Source organism: Peromyscus maniculatus, chromosome 6 (genome assembly GCF_049852395.1).
Source record: "Peromyscus maniculatus bairdii isolate BWxNUB_F1_BW_parent chromosome 6, HU_Pman_BW_mat_3.1, whole genome shotgun sequence".
Taxonomy (NCBI): domain Eukaryota; kingdom Metazoa; phylum Chordata; class Mammalia; order Rodentia; family Cricetidae; genus Peromyscus; species Peromyscus maniculatus.
The window spans coordinates 114,498,672-114,507,579 of NC_134857.1; the positions used below are offsets into that span (position 1 = coordinate 114,498,672).

At 40.3% G+C, this 8,908-nt stretch overlaps 3 pseudogenes; all 3 read left to right on the plus strand.

Moving 5' to 3' along the window:
- The first annotated feature begins 3,131 nt into the window (after positions 1-3,131).
- LOC143266820 (ASNSD1 upstream open reading frame protein pseudogene) lies at positions 3,132-6,440 on the plus strand (annotated as a pseudogene).
- A 13-nt stretch (positions 6,441-6,453) lies between these two features.
- Positions 6,454-7,095, plus strand: LOC143274066 (asparagine synthetase domain-containing protein 1 pseudogene; annotated as a pseudogene).
- A 2-nt stretch (positions 7,096-7,097) lies between these two features.
- On the plus strand, positions 7,098-7,901 carry LOC102923864 (asparagine synthetase domain-containing protein 1 pseudogene; annotated as a pseudogene).
- The last annotated feature ends 1,007 nt before the right edge of the window (positions 7,902-8,908 follow it).

Genomic DNA, 8,908 nt, shown 5'->3' on the forward strand with positions numbered 1-8,908 from the left:
ATTCTGGCTCAGCTAATCTGTGGCAAGACTCATACTGGGAGGGAATCAAACCCAGAATTTGGACAACTGTTCTAAAGTATGGGAAGGATTTTTCTAGTTCTCTCTAAGAAATTCTCTGTCACTTGATTTATTATGAGTTGTAGAAAAGGTATGTAGAATTTACGCATGTGACTTTTGATAAATAAAATTATACTATATATCATGTTATTTAAAAGTTTTTATATTTGCTATAGGGATATTTTCATAGTTATATTATCATACTTACCACTAATAAAAGATGTTATCTAGAACACATTTTCTAAGGAAATTTACATTACATTATAACAGTCTTTGTTTAATGACCTATGTTTATTGACAGTTGTAAAAAACGACATTATATATAAATTTTCAATAATTCTACATATCCAATTAAAGTTATCTTATTAATCTCTTTTCAAAATTCTTTCCCATAAAGATTATCTCACCAGAGTAATGAAAAATTCATAATTTAGATCGCCTCACAGGAGAAGATTATGGTCTTCTCCAGTACTCTTTTACTTCAAGAAGCCAGATTTGTAAATATCCATCATTTTGCTTTTGATTTCTTTACTCAGATCATCCTGTCCCTGTTCATTTCTTGTATGTTATCTGCTGTGCCCTATTAGTGAGCTGAACTATTTATTTATGATTAGAAATTACTTATCAGAAAAAAGAAATAATGTAAACATGATTTCCACATGGTGGAAATGGATGACATGTTACTAATATTAAGTGTAGTATGAAGAAAATAGGAGGTATTTTAAACTACGAACTTTTCAGTGACATATACCCAAGCAGGTACATTGTAAACATGATTTGTTGGCTTGCCAAACTAAACAGTTCTCTTTATCTTCTTTAAATAAACATGCCTTCCTAATTACATCACTATATCCCATGTCTCTTCACCTCACAGAGATCTGCTTGCTATGACCTCTTTCTGATGGCATTGTTTCTATGTTGAGAGTCATGTTATTTCATATTCCAAACTGCTAATGGGAACATCCTCCAAAATAATTTTTGCTACATGACTTACCTGCTTCAATGTCTCTAGCCCACTCTCCATCACTTAACTACTTTCTTTGCCTCCTGCATGGATCTCATCCATGCTATTTAAAGGATGTGTCATAAAGATGCCCCTCCTTGCCCCTTGCCACCTGTGGCAGGAGAGACAGCTGACCCTGCCCCTTACCAGCTGCAGCGCTCAGGAAAGCCAGCCTTGTACCTCACCTGGACAACACAGTAGAGCCGGCCTGGTGGTGCAGGTGTGGGTGAGCCGGCCCCAAGGGCATGAGATCAGGAGAACCAGCCTTGTCCCTTGCTGCTTGCTGCAAAGGGTAAGCTGGCTAGCTGGGGCAGTGCTGAAGAGCTCACCCTGGCAGTGAGGATAAGGGAGAGCTGGTGAGCATACTAACCCAGAAACCATCCAGGCACAGAATCAGGGCTTTGAGTTGGCCTATCCCAACATCTACCACATCTATGATCTGCTGGAGCACTTGAAGGGGCTGGTCCTGAAAATCCAAAGCTGCAGGATCTCCATGACAACAGGATATTGAAGTCCCAGTGAGGGCCCATTATTCATAGTGTAGCAAAAACCAGAGGCCTCAAACCAGACCAATGACTCATTGCAATGAACACTTGCAAGTAAAGATGTATGGACTAAAGAGTATATTGTGTGATTTACTATGTCACACTACAGCTTCCAAGCTGATATTTTTCTTTTCTTTTTCTTTCTCTTTTCTTTTATATTTTATATTGTTTTGTTTTGTGGGGGATGGTTGCAGGGGAAAATGGCAGATGTGGGAGGATGGGAGATGAATGGGATCTAGATGCATGATGTGAAATCCACAAAGAATTAAAAAAAAGTTAAATTAGAAAAAAATAGAATAAAGGGCGCATTATATATAGGAAAGACAAAGAATGTGAAGTGGAGACTGGGGAAGAAGGGATCATGCCATGTTACTATAAATCTGATTCATTCAAATGAGTTTGCAAAGCTGCATGATGCATGGTTATTTGTTAAAAGCCATACCTCAAATCAGCGAAACTAATTTGCCAGAAATAAGTAAGGATACTTCAAGTTCATAAGAAAAACGAAGAGTGACTCTAAGATTGAAGACCAAGCAAGTGCAAAGTATTTGTTTGCACTCACAGCTTTAGAGGTCTCAGACCATCACAATGGGAAGGGTGGGGTGGAGCGGAACTGTTGCAGGATATTTGATCATACTGTGAACCCCAAGACTGAGCTATTTACTGGAAAAAAAAAACTGTTTCTAGTTGTGGTGTGGCTCAACCATAACACACACCTGTAATCCGGGACACACAGGAAGCAGAAGAGAGGGGCATTGAGTTGGGAGACTTTTGTGAGAGAGAGAGCTTCTGGAAGCTGGCTGAGGAGGAAGGTCAGCTAGGTGCTTTCTCTGCCTCTCTGAACTAGCAGGCTTTAACCTCAGCATCTGGCTCCCAAGTCTTTATTGAAAATTTTAACAATTGAGATTTGTGTTAAAAACAACACAGAACAGACAGGATCACACCATGGCAAACATAAAGCAGAGACAGGTGGTCTGGGTTATCAGGATTCTTTATCACAAGCCTACAGGATGGCACCACCCTCACTCAGTGTGGGTCTGTCATTCTTAGCTCTGGAAAACATACCCAGAGGCATCATTTATACTAATTAATCTCCTATATATTTCTTAATCCAATCAAGTTAACAAACAAAAATAACCATCATAAGCATCTTAACAAGCTGCTCCTGAGCTCTACATTATTTTTATTAAAGAAGTAAAAATCAGAAATTTATATAAAATAATTTTCCAATTTATGAAATGAATGGAATTTTTTAAATATATGATGCACTGTTAGGTGTGTGTTTAGTTTTTGAAGCAGCTTAACTTTTTGAACTACTTCAAAATAAAGCACACAGCCTTTCCCAGATGTTTAGTCTATTGTTCCTGAACAACTATATATTCACTCCAGATAGGGTACCATTAAAAGATCACCCAATAAGCACATCTTATTGGCAACCAATTAAGAGATTGGGGGGCTTACTTACAGGAGTACAAGTGACCCCAAAATAGGTGCAGCACTAAAAGGTCTCTTTCCCAGTATGGATGATGACTTCCCACAGCTGCACAGATGGAGTTACCTGTCAGGTAACATTCCATCCTTGTATTACACTAGCTCCTCTGGGGGCCACATGCAGCTGGAGCAAAGTCACACATAGGTGGGTGGCAGGTGCAGGAGGGAGTGACCAGAGTCTTCAGTGAGGTCCTCTTCATGGAGGCCCTCTCCCACTTCTTCTATGAGGGAATAATAGGCCCAATCATGCTGAGAGTCTCTTGTGGGTAAATCACAGCTGTTCTGGTTACGACACTAATGGCTTTTAGGCTGGGAGGACATGTTCCATGCCACCAGGAAACTGCCTAACAAGAAACCTTAATGAAGAAGTAGTTATTAAGCACAGAAGAACAGAAACAGAAGGTAGTTGTACAATAAACACTCCTTTTCCATTTTTTTTTAAATTATATCACATTTGTAAAAATAAAGAGGGTCAATGTCCAAGGATAAATGTTAAAGCACATCACGCTACAAAAATAATGTCAGGCAACCTGAAGCCACTATGAGCTGACTGAGAAGTTACCTCAAAGCCACAAAGCAAAGATTCTTGAGACTCTGAAACAGGGAAAGAGTAGAAGAATTCTGCTTTGAGGACAAATGGCATTCTTCTGGCAGATGATTGGACTTATACTCTGTCAATAACAAATACCGCAAAGCTGAGAATACAGAGCTACTGGCACAGAAACCAATGCCAGGAAAATGTACAGAAGTATCTAATTCCTTGGGATAAATGTCTGGCTTCTTGTTTGGCAAATTTTTCATCAGGACTGAGGAAACTGGCAAACAGTATCATGAAATCTTTCTCATCTTGGTACATTATTCACATCACACACCTCTAGTCCAGTGAAGAGAGACAGGTGTGCACAGATGTCTGTGACTGCCAAGACAGAAGAAACTCAAGGTGAAATTCAGAAAATAGCAGAGCGTCACTGTGGTGTTCAGATCAAATACCCCAGGCAGTCTCCTCATTATTTCTTCTGGGGGTAATGTGATAAGCTTCTATGAAGATGGGAGGTAGACTCTGCATACCCTAGGATCAATCCCAGCTTATATGGGTAGAAATGTCATGCCCTGAGCTGACTAGATGCAAAAGGGCACATCAACCCCCTCTGCTTCTCCTGAGAGACAGGTTTGCAGAACAGAGTGCTGAGGAGGGAAGGATGGGCTGACTCCAAGTCTAACACAGAGAGGGTTTGTGCAACAGTAGATTGATTCTTAATTCTGTATAAAAAGGAAATTATTTTAACTCCTTTCTCATTTCTGATTGAATGCTCTTTGACAAATCTCCTATTTGTTAACTACAGTTTAAGTGTTTACTATCCCCATAGACACTTTGGGTAAATTAGACTTAGTTCAATTCACATCATAGGCACATCCAAGCCTTCCCTTTCCTATTGAGAAGATAGATTTAGAGTCATCTAGCTATTAGGAAAGGAAGGAACAAAGACTAGTTTTAGCACACCTCTCAGCCTCTTCCTCTGTAGTTTCTCATGTGCTTGTTACTTGGGCAGGGAAATTTCAAATGTGCTGTGCTTACCGGGATGAGTTCATAAAATTGCCTATAAAGTGCATATGTCCAGGGATGGCAGTGGTCTTATTTTTCTTTGCTGTGTGACACCTGTCCACACCCAGACTCTCTCAAGTGTTACATGTGAGTAGTTCAAAAACCACACACACACACACACACACACACACACACACAAACACATCTGTAGATTTCTTGCAGCAAAGCTCCCTGAAATGAAACAATCTAATTCTAGATAAATTTTTTTTCAACCTCTCTCAGCCCTGCACCCAACCTTCCCTGCATAATCTGGCCATCTGCCCTCTTGGAGGCATATGGTCATTGAACTTAAATTAAGCCAGGCTCTCACCATTAGATCTATGAGAACCTGAGACATCTTTGCAAGTTTACCTCCACTCTCCCTTTCCTACTACAATATCTGTTTCTCCTGATCTGCCAAAAACAAACAACAACAACAAAAAAAAAAAAAGTGAGTCAATCCAAATCTCTTCCTTAGCATGTGAGACCAGACTCCTTTTCTTGCACACATCCCCAGTCACAATGTATTCTTTCTCTCCAGCCTTCAGCTCATCCTCCTTGCTTCCAAAGGGGAAGCAAACAACCTACCCCAAGCACAGCACTGGCTGCTGAAATTCCTACTCTGACATCTACCCAGTCTTCAACAGACCTTTCCTTAGGTGTCTGGGGAGCTGAATGAGAGATATATGCAGAGTGCCCAATCCCAATTTTTAATGACTCCAGGGCAAATTTTATCAAAATATAAGATATTCACCATCTCTTATTCTTCCTTTCAGTCTTAGCTGAAACTTTAGAACAGAATTTTACTCCCTGTCTTGTTTACTTACACCAGAAAAGGGAACATTAGCGATGGCACTGTCAATCCCAGTTTAGGGGGCGAAAAATGAGATTCCCTCACACAAGAGGAAAGGTGATTGGTCTAGCCTACGGCAAGCACGTGAAAAAGCTAGACCTATTTCTTTGCTATCTTCTTCTCTGCCTATGTGTTTAAGAGTGTAAATTTTCATCTGACACCTCCAACTTTTGTCATGGTTCTCTGTGTCCTTGACAATCACCAGGTTCAGGATAAATCTTCAGATTCCATGAAAGTTGAACATCAGTATCAAAATTAAGTGGGGAAGCTACTTTTTACATGTGGGAGATACAAATAAATGATAGAACATATGTTTGCAATCTGCACTTGAAATTCTGTAATCACAGCTTTGGAGTGTGTTGCAGACTCTAGTACAAATACTCAACTAGAAGGCAAGCATGCAGCCACTGTGGTTATAGTCACAAAATTGGCATAAAAATTTGCCCCAATATCAGTGAGGAACAAAATGACCTACAAACTGAGTGTGGTGGTGCACACCCTTAATCCCAGCACTCGCGAGGCCGAGGCAGAGGCAAATGGATCTCTGTGTTTGAATCCAGCGTGATCTACAAAGTGCATTCCAGGACAGTCAAGACAACACAGAGAAACCCTGCCTCAGAAAACAAACAAACAAAAAAAGACTGACCACACCTCACTGGTACCCACTCACACAATGACTGCACACACCGAGGCCCTTAGCAGCAAGAAAGAACAAAAAATTATTGTGGATGAACTTTCTAAACTCTAGACTTGGAAATTATACAGGTAGCAACAGAAAAGCAAAATATTCTTTCTTGCCGATAAGACAAAAATGCTTTCTGAAAGCAGCATTTTCTGGATGAACTAAGGAAAGAATATCAAGCATTAGGAAACTCATAGACAACCAAAGTCAAGACCCATTCACCCTGAGTTCACCAAACTATGTGGCATTTGCTGTTCTGTAGGCTTTCTTGTTGAGCACTTCAGTAAAGAGTTAAAAGAGGATTTGCTGTACAATCTTAGATGACGGGGCCCCAGTAGTAGCAAGCGGTTGTTAAAATCTAATGTTAGCTATCAGTGTTTATTTTCTGGTCATGTGCTTCATTTGAGAGGTGTTTTGACTGCCCAGCCTGTGGAGCATGAAAGCAGTGACATGTTCTTATGAAATGGAGTACACTTTGAAGCAGAAGACAGTGACATACAAGTTATGTTCAATAACCTTTCTGCCCATAAGAATGAGTCTGATATTTTTGTCACTCTTCTCTAAAGTCCAAGGTCCTTGGTCTTTTATATATTAGCAAGCCTCTAGCCATTACTTTTGGTTTGGTAGGGACTTCTTGATCGTAGCTTGCTTTGGCATTTTAGTAATCTGGGCAAGAGTTCCTGCCTCTCTTCAGCTGGTGCACAGATATCTGAGCTTACAGACCAGTGGCAAGAAGTTCCAGCATCTGGAATTTCCCAAATCAATCTCAACCCTGCTGCTGTTTCCAGATGTGTGACTTTAAAATTACATCCTTGGAAATATGTTTCTAAAGAGAATGTTGTTGAAGAATATGCTAATGATCTGGCTCAGACTCCAGCAGACTTGCTGATCTGCATATTCCTTTAGATGAGCCAATTGATCTTCTGAATGCGGCTTTTGTGACTAAATGAAAGAGCAGGCCAACTATTCCTAACGTAGAAAGAAAACAGTCAAACTGTCGTGAGATCTCTTCTGAAGAGTCCTCTCAGGGTGCTGCTGAGGTTCAGGGTCCTGGTGATGCCCAGGTGCCAGATCAAGTCACAGGAAAAGCAAGCCTAAAGGAACTACAGTCTGTCAAGCCTTCTCCAACTTTGTTGAAATCCATGTTTCTCTGGAACAACTACAAAATCTAGGAGTTTGAATGTGTCACTTAGGTCAGCCCTTGGACACAGTTCTGGATGATGGCATTGGCTGCACTGTCTGCTTTGCGTCTAAAGGAATGGGTTGGTTAGTGACCCAGGATGTGCAAGTCTTACAAGAGCTGTGCAAAGGTGATTCTCACCAGGATCAGTGCAGATGAGCAGCTGGCACGTTACTCCTGTCATGTCGAATTTCAGTCTCTTGGTCTAGAAGGAGTGAATGAGGAGATAACAATGAAACTGGGTCATATTTCTTCTGGAAATCTTTCTCATGATGGCAGAGTTATTGGTGATCATGGAAAGGAAGCAAGATCCCCTTTCCTTCATGAGAGTGTTGTGTGTGGAGCTGGTGAGAAGCACATTTCATACCTCGCAGCTATTGAAGTTTGTCTCCCAGCCTTGGCCCTTCTGTCGAAACGGGCCATGAAGTTTGGATCTAGAATTGCAAAACTGGAGAAAATCACCGAGAAGGGATCTGATAAGTGCAGAAGGCTCCAAATCCTACCTTAGAAAACCTCTCTCAAGAAGATTACATCATAATGTGATTTCACCATGTAACAACACTTTGTGACAGATACCAAAAAGCTAAACTACCGCTGCCTTATTGTTGTGGGGAGAAAAGAACTATCAGGAGCAAAGAAGCACTAATCTATAAACGGGGCACTAAAACACAGAAAGCCAATGAGAACAGGTGACTCCAAGTACAGTTTTAAAAAAAATAAATGAATCCCTCTCCAAGCCACCCTAAAAATATTAAAAAATATCAACAGGTTTTTATACCTTTCTTTTGAAGCATTATTGGGACTGTCAAGATAGTATTTCCCTGGCCCTGGAAGAATCTGTGGTAAGTTTTTCTGTTCTTTTTTACATGGGAACTCCAAAAGCTTATCTATACACAGAAGCCTAAGTCAAGCACTGTAGGTCATCGCAGTCTGCATTGAATTCTACCTCTCATAAGTCATATTCTGAAGCCTTAATGGCCTTACTTTGTAATGCGATTGTATTTGCAGCTAGGGACATTAATGGGGGAAGGTTAGAATGATATATTGAGACTAGGTCCTAATCGACCCTGACTGATGTCCTGATAAGGAGAAAGTAGGGCATATGTACACACACACACAGGAACAACACCATCTTTGACAAGCCAAGAGCAAACTGAAGAAGAAACCAGTTCACCTGATACCCTGATCCTCCAACCTCTAACCTCTGGAGTGTGATAAAATACAGGTCTATGGTGCCTTATTATGGCAATCCTAGATAATAAGATATCCAAGGGGAGAATATTGTCTCTATCATGATTGTAAACTGACAATCTCAGCCAAGAAGAGGAGTGGGTCACAACTAACATAACTTTATATCTATAGCATTTATATTTTAAGGGATATTTTTAGACTGCAGTATGGGAAAGGTAGGAAGAAATCTATATTGAATTGCACAGACTGGATAAGAAATGTTACCATAGTCAAAGTAATCAGTATACACAGACTTTTTTCTCTAAGAAATTAAGACAAAACAAA